The sequence below is a fragment of the Ahaetulla prasina genome, chromosome 8 (assembly GCF_028640845.1).
Source record: "Ahaetulla prasina isolate Xishuangbanna chromosome 8, ASM2864084v1, whole genome shotgun sequence".
NCBI lineage: Eukaryota > Metazoa > Chordata > Lepidosauria > Squamata > Colubridae > Ahaetulla > Ahaetulla prasina.
In genome coordinates this window covers 85,024,576-85,044,480 of record NC_080546.1, presented here as the reverse complement: position 1 = coordinate 85,044,480, position 19,905 = coordinate 85,024,576, and the positions used below count along the sequence as shown (strand labels likewise).

The following is a 19,905-nucleotide window of genomic DNA, read 5'->3' as shown; positions in this document are numbered from 1 at the left end:
ATTGACCACTCTGTTACTGAATCGTATTTTCTGCAATCGAGTTTGGAACGGTTTACCATGAGTTTGTATCAATTGTTTACCCGTTCTAATGTTCCAACCACATTAGAAAACATGACAAACATAACAATACATTATATGTCATTTTACAGCCTTCTCTATTTTGGTTCAGTTTACATTTATACAACTTTTTAACCTACTGTATTCTGTATAAATAAGAGTGATATTTCACTATACTTTTCTATACAAAGTACGTCTATAGATGTGTTTTATAAATATAAGAGTCAAAGATGCACATATCTTCTAAGTATAATCTACAAAATCTTCAAAATTACTGCAATTACTGCAGGTTCAAGTCCCACCAGGCCCAAGGTTGACTCAGCCTTCCATCCTTTCTAAGGTAGGTAAAATGAGGACCCAGATTGTTGGGGGCAATAAGTTGATTTTGTATATAATATACAAATGGATGAAGACTATTGCTTAACATAGTGTAAGCCGCTCTGAGTCTTCGGAGAAGGGTGGGATATAAATGCAAATTAAAAAAAAATCTAACTCTAAACATTGTGTATAAATAGGAGCAATTATAACATTGAAAAACTGCAGCAGTAAACAAAATGTATTAATCCAGATAACGTAAAACCACACACACACACACACACACACACACACACACACACACACACACAATTAAAAAGCAAGAGTATTGAAATAATTAAAATATTATAAGGCAGTAGAATCATAAAATATCAAGACTAAAACTGTCTTGATATTTTATGATTCTACTTTTATATACTTTTTAATTATTTTGATACTCCTGCTTTAAATTTCATGTGCCTGTGTATTATTGAGGTTGAAGCTGAAGTAGTTGTTGATAGGTAAGACGTTGTAGCAGAAAATTTTGTGTACTATGGTTAGGTCGGACCGCAGGCAGCGCAGTTCCAGATTGTCCAAGCCCAAAATTTTGTGTCTGGTGGCATAAGGGATTCTATTATGAGCAGAGGAGTGGCGTACTCTTCTAGTGAAATACCTCTGGATCCGCTCAATCGTATTAATATCTGATATACGGTGTAGATTCTCCCACACAACTCATGGATACTGACAAAGCACAAACTTCCTTAAACCAAGGATTGGAAATAGTATCTCTTTTGGTTCTTACTTGATTCATGAGAAGGTTTGATTTTTTGAGGAAGTGGAGGTAGAGAAGTATTTATGTATTTATTTAGCAGTAAAGCACTTTTTGGCTCAGGCAACTGACTTATTTCATGTGGCTCTGTGAAAGCTTTGTTTCAACATTTAATTAATGGCGATTCACATTATATTGAGAAAGGAAGGGAGGGAGGGAGGGAGGGAGGGAGGGAGAGAGGAAGGAAGGAAGGAAGGAAGGAAGGAAGGAAGGAAGGAAGGAAGGAAGGGAGGGAGGAAAACAAATTAATATTAATATTTGGAATGATACAAACACAGGTAGTAATTACCAAGATTAGTAATAATTGTAGTTGAGACAAACAGAAGAATAAAGGCATAGAATCTAGGAAAAAAGGAAAGAATGAAAGAAGGGAGGGAAGGAGGGAGGGAGGAAGAAAGGTGAAGGAAGGAAAGAAGGAAAGAAGGAAGGAAAGAAGGAAGGAAGGAAGGAAGGAAGGAAGGAAGGAAGGAAGGGAGGGAGGAAAACAAATTAATATTAATATTTGGAATGATACAAACACAGGTAGTAATTACCAAGATTAGTAATAATTGTAGTTGAGACAAACAGAAGAATAAAGGCATAGAATTGGATAATCTAGGAAAAAAGGAAAGAATGAAAGAAGGAGGAGGAGGGAGGAAGAAGGAAGGAAGGAAGGAAGGAAGGAAGGAAGGAAGGAAGGAAGGAAGGAAGGAAGGAAGGAAGAAGGAAGGAAGGAAGGAAGGACGGAAGGAAGAAGGAAGGAAGGAGGAAGGAAGAAGGAAGGAAGGAAGCAAGGGGAAGGAAGGAAGAAGGGGAAGGAACGGAGGAAGGAAAAAAGGAAGGAAAGAAGGAAGGAAGGAAGGAAGGGAAAGGAAGGAAGGAAGAAGGGGAAGGAAGGGAGGGAGGGAGGGAGGGAGGGAGGGAGGGAGGAAGGAAGGGAAGGAAAGAAGGAAGGAAGAAAAAGGAAGGAAGGGAAGGAAGGAAGGAAGGAAGGAAGGAAGGAAGAAGGAAGAAGGAAGAGGGAGGGAGGAGGAAGGAAAGAAGGAAGGAAGGAAGGAAGGGAAAGGAAGGAAGGAAGAAGGGGAAGGAAGGGAGGGAGGGAGGGAGGGAGGGAGGGAGGGAGGAAGGAAGGAAGGCTTTGTTATTTATGTTAATGATCATCTCAAAACCCTTTTCCTGTTGTGCGCTGATCAGTGCTGCTGTCTCAGCTTTAATGTAGGGAGCTGTCATTGACCAAGAACGTTAACATCAACTGACTCCCCACAAAATGAACTGGAAAGCGAGGAGGCACAGAACCAAACGAAGTCTGGCAGAAGGCCTACCTTTTCAGCTGTTTTATGGACTTCAGTGACAGAGACATTCTGAAGGGGCAGAATATATGTTGGCAAGAGTGCTTGATCTGCATTTCAAGGGAAAAATTGAAACTTCTTTCCATGCCGAGAAAGAACAGTGGAAAGACACCGTCATAAATAAAAATGCTTCAAGCCATGCCATTTTCTATCTCCTCCTTCCTTCAGAATTTGGGAAGTTAACGTGCACCTCATGATCCAGATTGCAAATGCTGGGGAACATACACTCCCAGCTAATAACAAGTGAACAAAGGGGTCCTGTTTTAAACATCTTCGGGAGCAATTACAATAATGAGAGATAAAAAGGTAAAGGTTCCCCTCGCACATACGTGCTAGTTGTTCCCGACTCTAGGGGGCGGTGCTCATCTCCGTTTCAAAGCCAAAGAGCCAGCGCTGTCCGAAGACGTCTCCGTGGTCATGTGGCCGGCATGTCTCAACACCAAAGGCGCACGGAATGCTGTTACCTTCCCACCAAAGGTGGTCCCTATTTTTTCTACTTCATTTTTTACATGCTTTCGAACTGCTAGGTTGGCAGAAGCTGGGACAAGTAACGGGAGCTCACCCTGTTATGCAGCACTAAGGATTTGAACCACTGAACTGCCGACCTTTCAATCAACAAGCTTAGCATCTCAGCCACTGAGCCACCGCCTCCTTTATGATAATGATTATGATAATGGGAGATAACAGGTTACAAATTCCCACAATGGATGTAAACGTGATGGCAACATTCACTGTTCTCATTCAAGAAAATAATCTATCTGGTTGTATTTCCAGTTGGAATCCCACTTTTGGATTTTGTACTCAAAATGGAGGGGGAAAAAACAGCAAAACTTTAAAACTTTGTTACAGAAATCGCATGAAACGTTTCGAAGAAAAAGGTTGAGGTGTGACCTTTTTTTGAGTTCTACAGCACCGAAAAAAGTGGGAAAAGGAAGAAAGGAAGGAAGGAAGGAAGGAGCTGGGAATGGGATGGAAGGATGGGTGGAAGGAAGGAAAGAGAAAGATATTGGGGGAGGGAGGGAGGGAGGGAGGGAGGAAGGAAGGAAGGAGCTGGGAATGGGATGGAAGGATGGGTGGAAGGAAGGAAAGAGAAAGATATTGGGGGAGGGAGGGAGGGAGGGAGGGAGGAAGGAAGGAAGGAAGGAAGGAAGGAAGGAAGGAAGGAAGGAAGGAAGGAAGGAAGGAAGGGAAGGAAGGAGCTGGGAATGGGAGGGAAGGATGGGTGGAAGGAAGGAAAGAGAAAGATATTGGGTGAGGGAGGGAGGGAGGGAGGGAGGGAGGGAGGGAGGAAGGAGCTGGGAATGGGATGGAAGGATGGATGGAAGGAAGGAAAGAAGGAAGGAAGGGAGACTTTGTTATTTATGTTAATGACCATCTCAAAACCCTTTTCCTGTTTTCCTTTTTCACTTCTTCCTGTGACTTCTCTTCTTCCATCTCCAACTTTCTTCATTTTTATTGTTTCTATTTGTAATTTATCTTCTAACAAACTTCAGTTAAAAAATGGTGATGAATCACACATTATCAGTGATCAGAGATATCGGTATTAGCCAGTGGTTGAATTAATGCAATTTGTGCTCACTGCGGCTTTCAGTGAGGTACAAAAAAAACAAGGAACACAGAATCTAGTTAATAATAGTCAGCATTGAGCTGGTGCTAGTTAAGAGTTAAGAGAATTCAAGGGAGGTTGCACTTGGACTGCTTGTGGGAATGTAACACTTCCAGGCTAATTCCTCTCTTGACTCCATCCATAGGAGTCGATCTTCTCATATACTTTTGCTGTGTCCTGGCATAGAAGCTGGCTATCTAAGGGACTGCCTATTTCCAGTCGTTTCTGTCCACTGGTACCATTCAGGCATAGTAGTTGCACACCAGGTCTCTTCAAGTAAACATTATCCCTCTTGTGGAATTCAGGAAGTAGGTCTTTTCTGTTACCCTGAAACAGAGGTGGGTTTCAGCAGGTTCTGACCAGTTCTGGAGAACCGGTAGCGGAAATTTTGAGTAGTTCGGAGAACCGGTAGTAAAAATTCTGACTGGCCCCACCCCCATCTATTCTCTGCCTCCCGAGTCCCAGCTGATTGGGAGGAAATGGGGATTTTGTAGTAACCTTCCCCTGGATTGGGGAGGGAATGGAGATTTTACAGTATCCTTCCCCTGCCACGCCCACCAAGTCACACCCATCAAGCCATGCCATGCCCACCAAGCCACACTCACAGAACCGGTAGTAAAAAAATTTGAAACCCACCACTGCCCTGAAATAATATTCCACTCCCCCCCCCCGAACACCCACTCTTTTGGATTTCTGAAATTGTCTAATAAACTTCAATGCAATTCATACCTTAATGTCATAAACCCCACGGGGAATAAAGATAATTATATTGTTTAACGCTATATTAAAATTGAAGACGTTCAAAGTGCATTATTCTTATTTTAGCATCTGCAAAATGCTGCCCCGTTTAATTATATGGGTCTTATAAATTTTTTCTTTTCTTTTTTTCTTCTTCTTTCTTTTCTTTTCTTTTCTTTTCTTTTAACTAAAATAAAGCACCAATTCTTATACTGAATTAAAATCGGTGTCTTTCTTAAGCAAAGACCTTCTCAATTTTGGTGACCTTGGTGTTTGGACTACATCAGTGGTGGCCTTCAAAACTTTTTACTACCAGTTCTGTGGGTGTGGCTTGGTGGACATGGCATGGCTTGGTGGGCGTGGCTTTGTGGGCTTGGCAGGGGAAAGATACTGTAAAACCTCCATTCCCACCCCACTCCAGGGGAAGGTTACTACAAAATCCCCATTTCCTCCGGATCAGCTGGGACTCGGGAGGCAGAGAATAGATGGGGTCGGGGCCAGTCAGAATTTTTACTATCGATTCTCCGAACTACTCAAAATTTCTGCTACCGGTTCTCCAGAACTGGTCAGAACCTGCTGAAACCCACCTCTGGACCACATGCAAGCAGGTTAGAGGTGGGTTTCATGTATTTTTAGCACCGGTTCACCATGCACCGAAAATGTGAGCATGTGTGCCTTCTGTGTGGCTTGCACGCATGCGCACAGCATAGAAAATGTGGCTAAATAGAATGGCAGGTCACCACTACCGGTTCGCCTGAACTGGTCCAAACTGGCTGAAGACTACCACTGAAGCAGGCGACCTATCAGAAAATGTCCTTGGGGACATGGCCATTCTAAGAGACACTGGAGTTTATCACTTCATACACAAAGGATGTTTTGTTGTCCGTTGTGCAGTCCTATAGTTGACAACAGCTTTATGTATTCTGAAGTTGTTGCAATTATGGTTGTAAACAAGATTGGACAAGTTGTAGGCTAATGAAACGACTTACAATTTGAAAGATTTCATCCTCTCAATGATGCATGTGATGAAAGCTTCATTATTTTCAAAATCATTTTTAAAGCCAATTACAAGCTATTGCAATTTTCCTTAAAGCTTTAGACCATAATCTCTCTGTTATTCTCTCTCTCTCTCTCTCCCTCTCTCTTTGTACTTCAAGCAGTGTGTTGTGTCTGCGCCCCCCCAAGCTGGGCCTCCTGCCAGAAAGTGACTTGGACAGTGAGGGGGAAGGGCCGTCAGGACTTACCTCGGGAGCACCGGCTTCCCTGGCTCAGCTCCAGGAGGCAGAGGCAGGCCAGGTGGAAGAGATAACGAGGCCTCCGTCCCCTGACTCTTCCTCCCCCAGGCCATGCCTCCAGACCCATCTGATGGCAATCAGGCTTGGTTGGACCCTAGGTTTCGTAGGCAGGAGAGGTGGGAACAACAGAAGCAGGGGTGGGGCAGGCCTAGGAAGTGCTGAGTCATGGAGCCACACCCCACAGGATATAAAGGCAGCAAGAACTGCTATGCCTCTTCGTAGCATGCAAAACAACTGATTAAATAAGAGCTGAAGTTTGTTCCTGGGTGACTCATCGGCGTCAAGGGAGATAACAGAGACACTTGGCAGACGCTTGCTATTTTGCTGCCAGAGCTGATAGTGCCGCCTAATTAAGCCATCACTCGGACAGAGGCGAAGGAGGACAGAACACAGTGTTTTGTCATGTGATGCAACCTGATGCCATTTGCATAAGATAAAATGTCCATTAGACCAATCTACCAAAGATTTATATAAAACATAGAGTAATAGAGTTGGGAAGGAACTTCAAAGGCCTTCTAGTTCAACACCCTCCTTGAGCAGGAGATTCTATATTATTTCAGACAAATAATTGTCCAGTATCTTTTTGAAAGTGTTCAGTGATGGAACATCCATATCTTCTGAAGGCAATTTGTTCCATTGATTGATTGTTCTCACCATTAGGAAATTTCTCCTTAGTTCTTTGTTGCTTCTCTACTTGGTTAGTTTCCAACCATTGCTTCTTCTCTTTCCTTTTAGTACTTTGGAAAATAGTTTGACCCCCCTAATCTTTGTAAGAGCACCTCAAATATTCTTACAATACTAGACAATACAGTATCAGCAATAGAGTCCTTCAAGTTTCTAGATTCTATCATATCTCAAGACTTAAAGTGGACACCTAGCATCAAAAGCATCATCAAAAAAGGACAACAAAGAATGTTTTTTTTTCTGTGCCAACTCGGAAAGCGCAAACTGCCCAAAGAGCTGCTGATTCAGTTCTACAGAGGAATTATTGAGTCTGCATCTGCACCTCTATAACTGTCTTCTTTGGCTCTGCAACCAAGTAAGACACACACAGTCTTCAACAGTTAGTTAGGACTGCAGAAAAAACAATTACTACCAACCTGCCTTTCATTGAGAACTTGTATACTGTATGAGTCAAAAAGAGGACTGTGAAAATATCTACAGACCCCTTGCATCCTGGACATAAACTGTTTCAACTTCTACCCTCAAAACGACGTTGTAGAGCACTGAACACCAGAACAACTAGACACAATAACAGTTTTTTCCTGAATGCCATCATTCTCCTAAACAACTAATTCCCACAATACTGTCATATTAACTACTAAGACAGTATTACTATTCTTTTTCTCATCCTTACTAGTACCTGTTCTGTCTCCTTCCCCACTTCAGACTCATAAGCTGGCCTTCAGCCAGTGGACTCAGAGCTCTTATCAGTCCTGGCAGAGAATTCGCAGCTGCCTGCCAAAGTTCAAACAAATGACTCACATAGCAAGACTTTCAGCTCTTTTTGAAACGGATCAGCTAAACTTTTGCTTCCCGTGGAGTGAGAGCAGTCCCAAAGCTCCTTATATATCCTGTGGGGTGGGGCTCCTGCCCCACCCTTCCTTTTGATGAAGCCGCCTCTCTAATCTTCTGAAGCGTGGGTCAAGCCAAGCTTGATTAATATTATCAGCTGGGTCTGAAGGAGTAGCCTGGGGAAGGGAGGAATCAGGGGATGACGGCCTCATTACATCCTCCGACTGGTCTGGTTCTGGCTCCTGGAGCTGAGCCAAAGGAATCGGTGCTCCTGAGGTAATATCGGCCCTTCCCCCTCACTCTCGGAGTCACTTTCGGGCATGGGGCCAGGTTCGGGGGCTGGAGTCTCAACAGTACCTATCTCTTCCCACTTATGGCTATATCCGTGTCCCTTGTATCTTTACAACTTAAATTGTTTTTATTGTTTCCTAGTATGATTTGATTGCTTATTAGTATTCTATGACTATCACTAAGTGTTGTATCGTATGATTCTTGATGAATATGTTTTATTTTTTCTTTATGTACACTGAGAGCATATGCACTAAAGACAAATTTCTTATGTGTCCAATCACACTTGACCAATAAAAAATTCTATTTAAACAGTGAGGATGACTTTGCACCCTGAGAGATAATTTTTTTCCCCTGTGCCATCACTCTGCTGACCATTTAATTTCCACATCAGTCTCTCAGTTCTCATCTTTTCTCATCTCCTCCTCCTTCCTATTATCTTCTCCTGTTGGATTCTTATGATTTATCAATTCTTATTTGTTGTTATGATTAATAATTGTAACTATGATTTATGACCTATCACTTGCTGTTTGTATGTACACTGAGAGCTTCTGCACAGGAGACAAATTCCTTATGCATTGAATCACACTTGGACAACAAAGAATCCCATCCCATTTTATTCCATCTTCTTTTTTCTTCTATTCTATTCTATTCTATTCTATTCTATTCTATTCTATTCTATTCTATTCTATTCTATTCTATTCTATTCTATTCTATTCTATTTTCTATTCTATTCTATTCTATTCTATTCTTAATTCTATTCTGTTCTGTTCTGTTCTAGTCTAGTCTAGTCTAGTCTAGTCTAGTCTACTCTACTCTACTCCACTCCACTCCACTCTACTCTACTCTACTCTACTCTAATCTATTCTTAATTCTACTCTACTCTACTCTATTCTACTCTACTCTACTCTACTCTATTCTTAATTCTACTCTACTCTACTCTACTCTACTCTACTCTACTCTAATCTATTCTTAATTCTACTCTACTCTACTCTACTCTATTCTTAATTCTACTCTACTCTAATCTATTCTTAATTCTACTTTACTCTATTCTTAATTCTACTCTACTCTACTCTACTCTATTCTTAATTCTACTCTACTCTACTCTACTCTAATCTTTTCTTAATTCTACTCTACTCTACTCTAATATAATCTATTCTTAATTCTACTCTACTCTACTCTACTCTATTCTTAATTCTACTCTACTCTACTCTATTCTTAATTCTACTCTACTCTACTCTACTCTAATCTATTCTTAATTCTACTCTACTCTACTCTACTCTATTCTACTCTATTCTTAATTCTACTCTACTCTACTCTACTCTAATCTATTCTTAATTCTACTCTACTCTACTCTATTCTATTCTATTCTATTCTATTCTCAGGTATTGAAACTGTGCCATCATGTCTTCCCCAGTCCCTCTTTTCAGTAGACCAGATTCCTGCAACCTTTCATCATATGTTTTAGCCTCCAGCCCCCTAATCATCTTTGTTGCTCTTTTAAGAGTCTCAACATCTTGTTTGTATTGTGGTGACCAGAACTGGGTTCAGCATTTATTCCAAGTGTAGCCTTATGAATGGTTTATAAAGTGATACTAAAACTTCATGCGATCTTGATTTTATCTCTGTTATTAATTTCTATCCAGTGGTGGTATTTAGACGGTTCGGCTCAATTTGGGTGAACCAGTAGTGGAGACCTGTGGTTGGGCCTGTCCACCTGTCCTGGCGCTATGCTGCCCTATTTAGCCATGTTTTCTAAGCCGCACGTATGCGTGCAAGCCACACGTGAGCAAAGCGCATGCCCGGAAAACCCTGCGCATGCGCGGAAGGCACGCACTGACATTTTCAGTGCGTGGTGAACCGGTGGTAAAATTATATGAACCCCACCTCTGTTTCTATCCCTCTATTATTAATATCCCTTAGCCATATTGACTATAAATCAGGAGTCACCAACCTTTCGGACCTCAGGGACCACTAAATTCATAATTTTAAATCCCGTGGACCATGATGATTAGGCAGACTGATCTGCCTAATGACTGGCTGGGTGGGTGTGGCTAAGTGGTTATGTGACTGGATGGGCATGGCCAACTCCTCGCCTCCCCGCCCGGGCTCCCTGGGAAGCAGTTGTTGCAGCTAAGCAGCCACCACGAGAAAGAGTTGGCAAAACAGCTCAGTTCAAATTGGATCTGACCGAGAAGGAGGCTTAGCAGAAGCACCTCACTACGAGCATAGGCTTTCCAAGTAGAGGGAAGACCTGTGGGAGTGCAAGGCCGGGTACCGGCGCCTGGAGGCTCAGTGGGCTGAGATGGTCAGCCAGTTCCAGGCCATGATGCAGTCTCACTAAAACAAGGTCCTCCGGCTCTTTGCCACCAGCGGCGCTTCCCTCCAGCCTTCGCCCAAAGCCCTGCACCAGGAGGCCAAAGCAGACCCCAAGTTGGAATTTCTACCCCACTCCGACCCACACAAGAAGTGGAAAGTGGAAGTGGAAGACTCTCTGCAGCAACACAAACGTTCATTTCACGCATCTGTCCTGGGGGCCGTAGTTTGAGGACCCCTGATTTAGTGCAATATTAAAAATGCAAATAATTTTTCTGTGGACCACCAAAATTTTCTCGCAGACCACCAGTGGTCCATGGACCACCAGTTGGTGACCGCTGCTGTAAATAATTAAAAAAAACTGTAGACATCAAAACAGTGTTGCTGAAGAAGAGGCGAACGGTTGTTCTGAAATGCCCAATTATCTTCATCGGAGAAAGATTCCATATTTTAAAGAAAATTTGTCATCACATTGATTGAGGGAAAGCTGTATGACATTGATGTATTCTACTTGGTTTATTTATTTATTTTCACCCTGGAGAGTTTTTCTTTTGGAAAACTTTAAAATGCATAATGTCTACTGCCGGTTTATTGCATATTGATTTATTATGTCTGTAGCAATAACCTATGCTACATCGGGGATTTCTTTGTAACTAGAGAAATACCTGACATTTTTTAAAAATTATTACATTGCTTAAGGAAAGGAAGAAAAACAGAAAGAATGTTTTCATGGATCTCATTTCCTTAAGCTTGTCAACCTGTTCCGAAGCCGATGAGAGCTGGATCATTGGCAGAATTTATTGTAAATTTCTCAGGGAAGATGAGGTGATTCATAGTTAATCTATTGCTCATCAATACCTAGAGCAATACTTTCCAATCGTTGGCTGCACAGCTGAGATGTGCAAATTTAAGATACACTTCAGTGCATCCAACTAAAAATATTTACAACTAATCTGCCAGAGTATTTTACCCTTGTTAACAACCACATGATTAAAATAAAGCATTTCATTTAAGCGATTTAAGGAATTCAAGAACTTCTCCATACATTCTAAGTAGGATGCAAATTGTTCAAGCTTGCAGGTTTCTGATTTGTAGCAAACATTTGAAATGGGGATCATATATCTTGCTCGTGTTATTTATAATCCTTTTCTAAAACCGGGCTTAGGCTTTGAGTCGGATTGGCAAAACATCAGCAATAGAGACGAAAACAAAAATCTGTAATTTGCCCAGAATTGCTCATTTCTATGGTATTCATCAACTGATGGATTTAGCTCTTAATGCAAACATCTTTTGAGCTTATTTGTTTATTGTGGGGTTTTTGTTGTTTTCACTTGGCTGATGGCTAAATAAATAAATAAAAATAAATAACTCAGCCAGCAGAGTGCAGTATTTACAAGTTTGGATCTATGGTGTATACTCTATGTCCTTTTGTTCTAAGTAGAGTTTCCTGTTTCCTGTTGCAGTTAAATAGTCAAGCAGTAAAGCACATGGTGACTGTACTCTTTGTTTGCTCTGTGTGGTCTTTATATAAACAGAATTTCTAACAAAAACAAAAATGGACTAAAGCTTTCCAAAGGATGTAAGGATAAACCCTTTCAAGTAGCATGGGGATTTATTATTATTATTATTATTATTGGAGATCAAACTTGCAGTTGGAAGGAGGTATCTAAGACTGAGTTCATCCATTTCTGCACTCAGAAAGTAAATAGTGTCTCAGTCTGATTATGGGATAACTAGACAGCCCAATTAAGTCCTAAGCAACAGGTTTATTTGCAGGTAATAATGGCTTAGAAATTATTAGAAGTTCTAGTTTCCAAATAGCTTAATGACAGACTGGGGAAATGGGAAGCTTTAGCTTTATAAGTTGTTGGTTCTTGATATCTAGCACTGGTATTTAGTGTAACAACCTCTAACCCGCTCAACTTCTTTGCCTTTTTATTTCCACGTCAGCTGGAAATCCTGGGAGCTGATGCTATCAGGTTGAAGAAATCATCATGGACAGAGGATATTTGCAAGATGGCTAGAATAGAATAGAATAGAACAGAACAGAATAGAATAGAATAGGGTAGGGTAGGGTAGGGTAGGGTAGGGTAGGGTAGGGTAGAGTAGAGTAGAGTAGAGTAGAATAGAATAGAATAGAATAGAATAGAATAGAATAGAATAGAATAGAATAGAATTTTTATTGGCCAAATGTGATTGGGCACACAAGGAATTTGTCTTGGTGCATATGCTCTGCCTGTACATAAAAGAAAAGATACCTTCATCAAGGTACAACACTTACAACACTTAATGATAGTCCTAGGGTATAAATTTAACACTTAATGATACAACACGTAATGATAGTCATAGGCTACAAATAACCAATCAGGAAACAATCAATAAATTGTAAGGATACAAGCAACAAATTTACAGTCATACAGTCATAAGTGGAAGGAGATTGGTGATGGGAACGATGAGATTAATAGTAGTGCAGATTTAGTAAATAGTTTGACAGTGTTGAGGGAATTATTTGTTTAGCAGAGTGATGGTGTTCGGGAAAAAACTGTTCTTGTGTCTAGTTGTTCTGGTGTGCAGTGCTCTATAGCGTCATTTTGAGGGCAGGAGTTGAAACAGTTTATGTCCAGGATGTGAGGGGTCTGTAAATATTTTCACAGCCCTCTTTTTGATTCGTGTGATATACACAATGTAATGCTATCATCAGAAATTCTTCTTACGTTCTTTAATTAAAACTTCACTCCTATTTTTGAAAGTTTCAAAACCCCAGTCGATCCGTAGCATTCTTCGTTTCTTCAGCTTCACGCCCACTTTACTAAGAATCAAAAGAGACCATACACTTGGAAGAAACGCAAGCTTCTTCAAAAGATTCTCACCATCAGCAGAACAAAAAAAAGAGAGATTTAAGGTGAAATCGGGTTGTGACCTTCTAAAATGACGAGAAATTATAAAAGTCTCAGGAGATATGAGATGGGAAGCCATCTGCTACTTTGGATGAATCTGTTTCAGGTCTCGGGTGAACAGTTTTTGAAGTCTAATAGACCCAACGCACTTTGTCCTACAGTTCTCAGAAGCGAGACAATCTTAATAAGTTTTATTTCATTGTCTTATTGCAGTCCAGTTCGACAGTAACTGGTGTCACTTAGCTGCTTTTTTTTTTTTTTCAACTGTTCTTTCATCCACATCAGTGGGATAACCGAGTAAAGCCATACCTCCAGGATATATCTAAAGAGTTCAGTGAAAATGATACCGAAGCTTTCTCAATGGAATATTATTCAGAATTGCCATATTGGCAGAGTCGGTGCGACATGCAATGTATTATTACAAGTCTGCGGTGGCGCAGTGGTTAGAATGCAGTACTGCAGGCTACATCTGCTGACTGCCGGTTGCTTGCAATTTGGTAGTTAAAATCTCAGCAGGCTCAAGGTTGACTCAACCTTCCGTCCTTCCGAGGTCGGTAAAATGAGGATGCAGATTGTTGGGGGCAATAGGCTGACTCTGTAAACTGCTTAGAGAGGGCTGTGAAGCACTGTGAAGCAATATATATATGTGCTACTGCTATTGCTGGCTGCCAGCAGTTCGATTCTCACTCACACAAGGTTGACTCTGCCTTCCATCTTTCCAAGGTTGGTAAAATGAGGACCCAGATTATTGGGGGCAGGTTTCTGACTCTGTAAACCAGGGTTCACCAACCTTTCGCAACTCAGGGATCACTAAGTTCATATTTTTAAATCCCATGGACCACTAATATGATCTGCCTAATGACCGGCTGGGTGGACGTGGCTAGGTGGTCATGGGACTGGGTGTGCATGGCCTCCCCACCCAGGCTCCTTAGGGCCCCAACAGGAAGCAGTTGTTGCAGCTAAGCAGCCACCACGAGAAAGAGTTGGCAAAACAGCTGGTTCAGTTCAAATTGGATCTGACCGAGAAGGAGGCTTAGTAGAAACACCTCACTGAGAACTAGGAGCATAGGCTTTCCAAGTAGAGGGAAGATCTGTGGGAGTGCAAGGGCAGGTACCGGCTCCTGGAGGCTCAGTGGGCTGAGATGGTCAGCCAGTTCCAAGCCATGATGCAGTCCCACCAAAACAAGGTCCTCCGGCTCTTTGCCACCAGCGGCGCTTCCCTCCAGCCTTCGCCTGCACCAGGAGGCCAAAGCAGACCCCAAGTCAGAATTTCTGCTCCCCTGTGACCCGCACAAGAAGACCTCGAAGGGGAAGACTCTCTGCAGCAACACAAACGTTCATTTCACCTATCTGTCCTAGGGGCCACTGTTTGAGGTCCCCTGATTTAGTGCAATATTAAAAATGCAAATAATTTTTCTGTGGAGCACCAAAATTTTCTCGTGGACCACCAGTGGTCCATGGACCACCAGTTGGTGACCGCTGTTGTAAACCACTTAGAGAGGGCATGTGAAGCACTGTGAAGCAGTATATAAGTCAAAGGGCTATTGATATTTTATCTCCAAAGCACCAACTTGTGGAAAAGCCATTTTGCTCTATATGTAAATCATTCAAAAGACGCTGTGTGGCTGTAGCAGTAGTTCTCGGCTTACAACAGTTCATTTACTGACCATTCAAAGTTATAACGGCACCAAAAAAATAGTGACTTATGACCATTTTTTCACACTTACGACCATGGCAGCATCCCCAACAAAATTCAGATGCTTGGCAACTGGTTCACATTTATGACAATAAGACCATCTTTGGAGACCTTCTGACGAGCAAATTCAATGGGGAAGCCGGATTCACTTAACAGTTGTGTCCCTAACTTAACAACTGTGGTGATCCACTGAACAAATGTGGCAAGAGAGGTCATCAATTGGGGCAAAATTAAGTCAATGTCTCACTTAGCAACAGAAATGTTGGGGTCCGTTGTGGCTGTACGTTGAGGACTACCTGTAAACATAATTAGATGCATTGAGCTATTGTTAAAGGAAATGTTAGCAAGAAGACTAACAAAGGAGTGATTTTCCATTAAAAAAACATAGTGTCAGCCACTCAGAAGCAAAGGTAAAGACGGTGCCTATATATTTTTCACCCTCCCCCCCCCCTTTTTTTTTTTAAATGATGTTCTTTTAATCTCAGGGTTGCTTCCTAGAGACCTCCTTCAAGGAATGAATGAGATGCCTGTAATGCAAGTAATTGCATAACCAACTGCTCGAGCCATTAAACACTCTAGAATGTTTGATGTCTGTTGGAGGAAAGGGGAACAATCGATCCGGAACAGTTGCTTATCCACTAATCTTTTGAAAAGGTCTCAAGGGATTTTTTTTTTTAAAAAAAAAGCTGTTTTGCCAAGGTACAAGGGGAAAAAAAGGAAACAGTCCAGTGAGAAATATGAATGAGCACAACTGCATTGCAAAGAAAATAAATAAATGAGATAGATAGATAGATAGATAGATAGATAGATAGATAGATAGATAGATAGATGATAGATAGATAGATAGATGATAGATAGATAGATAGATAGATAGATAGATAGATAGATAGATAGATAGATAGATAGAAAGAAAGATAGATTAATAGATTAATAGATGGATGGAGGGTGGATAGGTAGATATAGAAGATAGATAGATGATAGATAGATAGATAGATAGATAGATAGATAGATAGATAGATAGATAGATAGATAGAAAGAATAGAATAGAATAGATAGATTAATAGATGGATGGGTGGATGGATGGATGGATAGGTAGGTAGGTAGGTAGGTAGAAATAATAATAGCACTTAGAGTTATAAGGATTTTCTGAAATATCCTTTGGGCAAAGCTGTAAAAAAACAAACAAACCCTGCTAGATGCTTTAAAGATTTTTGGGACTTGCAGCTTAATGATAGGTCGCCACGATGTAAATAAGATGTTGAGACTCTAGAAAGAGTGCAGAGAAGAGCAACAAAGATGACGAGGGGACTGGAGGATAAAACATATGAAGAACGGTTGCAGGAACTGGGTATGTCTAGTTTAACAAAAAGAAGGACTAGGGGAGACATGATAGCTGTGTTCTAATATCTCAGGGGCTGCTACAAAGAAGAGGGAGTCGGGCTGTTCTCCAAAGCACCTGAGGGTAGAACAAGAAGCAATGGGTGGAAACTGATCAAAGAAAGAAGCAACTTAGAACTAAGGAGAAATTTCCTGACAGTTAGAACAATTAATAAGTGGAACGACTTGCCTTCAGAAGTTGTGAATGCTCCAACACTGCAAATTTTTAAGAAAATGTTGGATAACCATCTGACTTATTAGTTTTAGCATAATAATACCCATTTAAATGGGTTTACCATTAGTTGGTTTGGAGTTTTTTATTGGTATTGGGATCTGTTAGTAAATTCTTTAACGATATTTTATTTGATGGCTGCTTAAAGGCCTACAGGTTGCTTTATAGTGTGGTATTTCCTCTCAAATTCAGGTTGTATCCTGTTTCAATAAAGCTGTACCCTTATTGATGTCCTCATTTGATTATGTGGTATTGTTCTGTATGAGGAAGGACTTATATTCTGGGCAGGGGGTTGGACTAGAAGGCCTCCAAGGTCCCTTCCAACTCTGATGTTATGTTATGTTATGGTGTATGTCTTTTATTTTATTTATTTTCAAAAACGTCATCCCTTCTAAAAAAGAAAGTTCAAGATGCAAAATAATAATAATAATGTTTTGACTCCTTGAAGCATTAAATGGCAATAGAAAATAAATCAGGAAGAAAAGTTCTACTATAATCAGGTCTCCATTGCCCAAATTAAAGCCTTCTTCCTTTTTTAAAAAAAAATATCAAGTAAGGAATTTGTTAAGTTAGTTAAGTTTTAGTTAAGTTAGTTAGCGATTAAAATGGGGATTAGTTGTTGATTCTATTAAACTTTTCCATAATGGGTATCATGGCATCATTATTTTCATTCGTTCAAAGACCCAGGCAATGTTTATTGCCAAACTGAACCCAACTTAGAAGAAAAGGAAGAAGGGGAAAAAGAAATGCTTAAAGTGACAGCAATAACCATGAAGGAACTGCCATTGAGCCTCCAGCATGTCAAGAGCCTTTTGTCAACTGTGAAATGGCTTTAGGGATCAAGGTTTTGTCCATTAGAAAGGTTGCATTCTAGTAAGCTCCTATCTCTAATTACATTAGCTCATAATAACATCTTGTAGCTCTTACCCCTCACGGTTTTATTTCTTGGCTTAACCAGTTTAATCTCTGGGCTCCCTCAAGGAAAAAAAAAAGAAACACTTTTTCTTTCTTTAGTTTGTGAAATTCTACAAAAAGCCAAATGCAAAGTCAATCAATAGCCATGATGAGAATCACAATCGCATTGTCTCCGTTTTTTCCTCCCCGATCTCCTACTTTCATAAATAATCGAATCGCGAACGCACGCCCCGTTTCATTAAATAGATTTTTTTTCTCTCTCTCTCTCTCTCTAAAGTACCGTGACCCAGTTTGGTAATCTTAGCTTCCTGGCGTTACACCGGCAGGATTTGATTTTTGTCTGCTTGGCACTTCCTCCACCAGCTAATTAAATTGCAATGGAGAAAGGGTTTAAAATTAAAACAGTGTCCAAGTCTGAAACCCCTTGACGGCCTTCCAACATCAGTGAGAAAATGTTTGAGCAAGCAAGTTGGGAATTCTTCCCTTGGGGATCCACTGTGCAGTGAGGTTTATCTTGTACAAGTTCTATTAGTATCGTGGGGCTAGAATGAAGTGCTGCACGGTGCCGTGTTTTTTCTTCTTACCTCTTAACATACACAGATAAATCCTGATAGTTCTTCCAAAGGCTTTCCCATTTTAAATACGGATTGTCTTTTGTCATGTGGGCTTCTGTTGAAAGTAATATTCTCTTTACTGTCCAACTGACTTGCTCCTGAATGGTCGATGACGAACTTTTGATGTCACTGCGTGCCAACTTGCGTGCCGGAAGTGGCGCGTAAAACCATCCCGCGAGGTATGTGTGCCATACTGGCCTTCACATGCGCAGGAGCGCTGATACCCACCAGAGCGCTGGGCCTCTGGTGGCTCAACAGACTAATTCAGTCTGTTATTAACAGCAGCTGCTTGCAATTACTGCAGGTTCAAGTCCCACCAGGCCCAAGGTTGACTCAGCCTTCCATCCTTTATAAGGTAGGTAAAATGAGAACCCAGATTGTTGAGGGGGGCAATAAGTTGACTGTATATAATATACAAATGGATGAAGACTATTGCTTGACATAGTGTAAGCCGCCCTGAGTTTTCGAAGCAGGGCGGGATAGAAATGCAAATAAATAAACAAAAAAGAGCGGTGGTCTATCACGCTTGTGTGAGCTGGCACCCGAACACCCGGATACCAGCATGGATGCATGCCCAATAAACAGGTGGCCATTTCGGAAGTTCGGGTGCCGGCCTGTGCATGCGCGACAGAACACCGCTCTTCCGGGTTTTGCTGCTTCCGCGTGCACGACGGCCAGCCGACCGGCACACATGGGATCACAGAGATGTGGAATAGGAGCCAGTGAGGCAGCGCATTCATCACGGGATGGTTTTGCATGCTGCTTCAAGCACGCGTGCCATAGGTTTGCCAGCACTGGTCTAGTCTAACAAAATGAAAGTATACGGCTTCCATGATAACAGTCTTCCAATATTTGAGACAGCCACAAAGAAGAGGGAGTCAGCTTATTCTCCAAAGCACCTCCTGAAGGTAGGACAAGAAGCCGTGGATGGAAACTCATCAAGCAAAGAAACAACCTAGAACTCAGAGGAAATTGCCCTGACAATGAGGGCAAACAACCATCTGCATGACTTGCCTCCAGACATTGTGGGTGCTCTATCTTCAAGGTATTGGTTACCACCTTTAAAGCGCTCCATGGCTTAGGACCGGGCTATTTACGGGACCGTCTACTGCTGGCCTCTATCTCCCAGGTCCGGTGCGTTCCCACAGAGAGGGACTCCTCAGGGTGCCGTCAGCCAAACAGTGTCGACTGGTGGCCCCCAGGGGAAGGGCCTTCTCTGTGGGGGCTCCTACCCTGTGGAACAAGCTTCCCCTCGGGCTTCGACAACTACCTGACCTTAGGACCTTTCGCCGCGAACTTAAAACCTATTTATTTCGTATGGCTGGACTGGACTGATTTTAAATTTTAAATTTTAATTGAATTTTGATGGTTTTTAAATTTCTGTACTTTTATGGGGTGTAATGTTATTTTAAATTTTCTGGCAAATTTGAATCAGTTTTTTAAGGGTTGTTTTAATTATTGTGTATGTTTTTGTTTGTATTTTATTTGCCTGTTCACCGCCCTGAATCCTTCGGGAGAAGGGCGGTATACAAATTAAAATATTATTATTATTATTATTATTATTATTATTATTATTATTATTATTATTATTATTATTATTATTATTATTATTATTATTATTATTATCATCATCATCACTGGTTTTCAAGAAGACACGGGACAGCCATTTGTCTGGAATAGTATAGGGCAGGGCAGTAGTGGGATTCAAATAATTTAACAACTGGTTCTTTGCCCTAATGACCAGTTGGGAGGGCATGGTCATTGTTCTGTCTCCTTCCCCACTTTGGAGCAACGAGCTGGCCTTCAGCCAGTGGATTCACGGCTCTTATCAGTCCTGGCAGAGAAATCGCAGCTGCCTGCCAAAGTTCAAACAGATGACTCACGTAGCAAGACTTTCAGCTCTTTTTG

General features: G+C 41.3%; 1 pseudogene; it reads right to left on the bottom strand.

The window, feature by feature from the left end:
- The window catches only part of LOC131203511 (BTB/POZ domain-containing protein KCTD3-like), a 47,539-nt pseudogene that overhangs the window by 25,713 nt on the left and 1,921 nt on the right, over window positions 1-19,905 (bottom strand).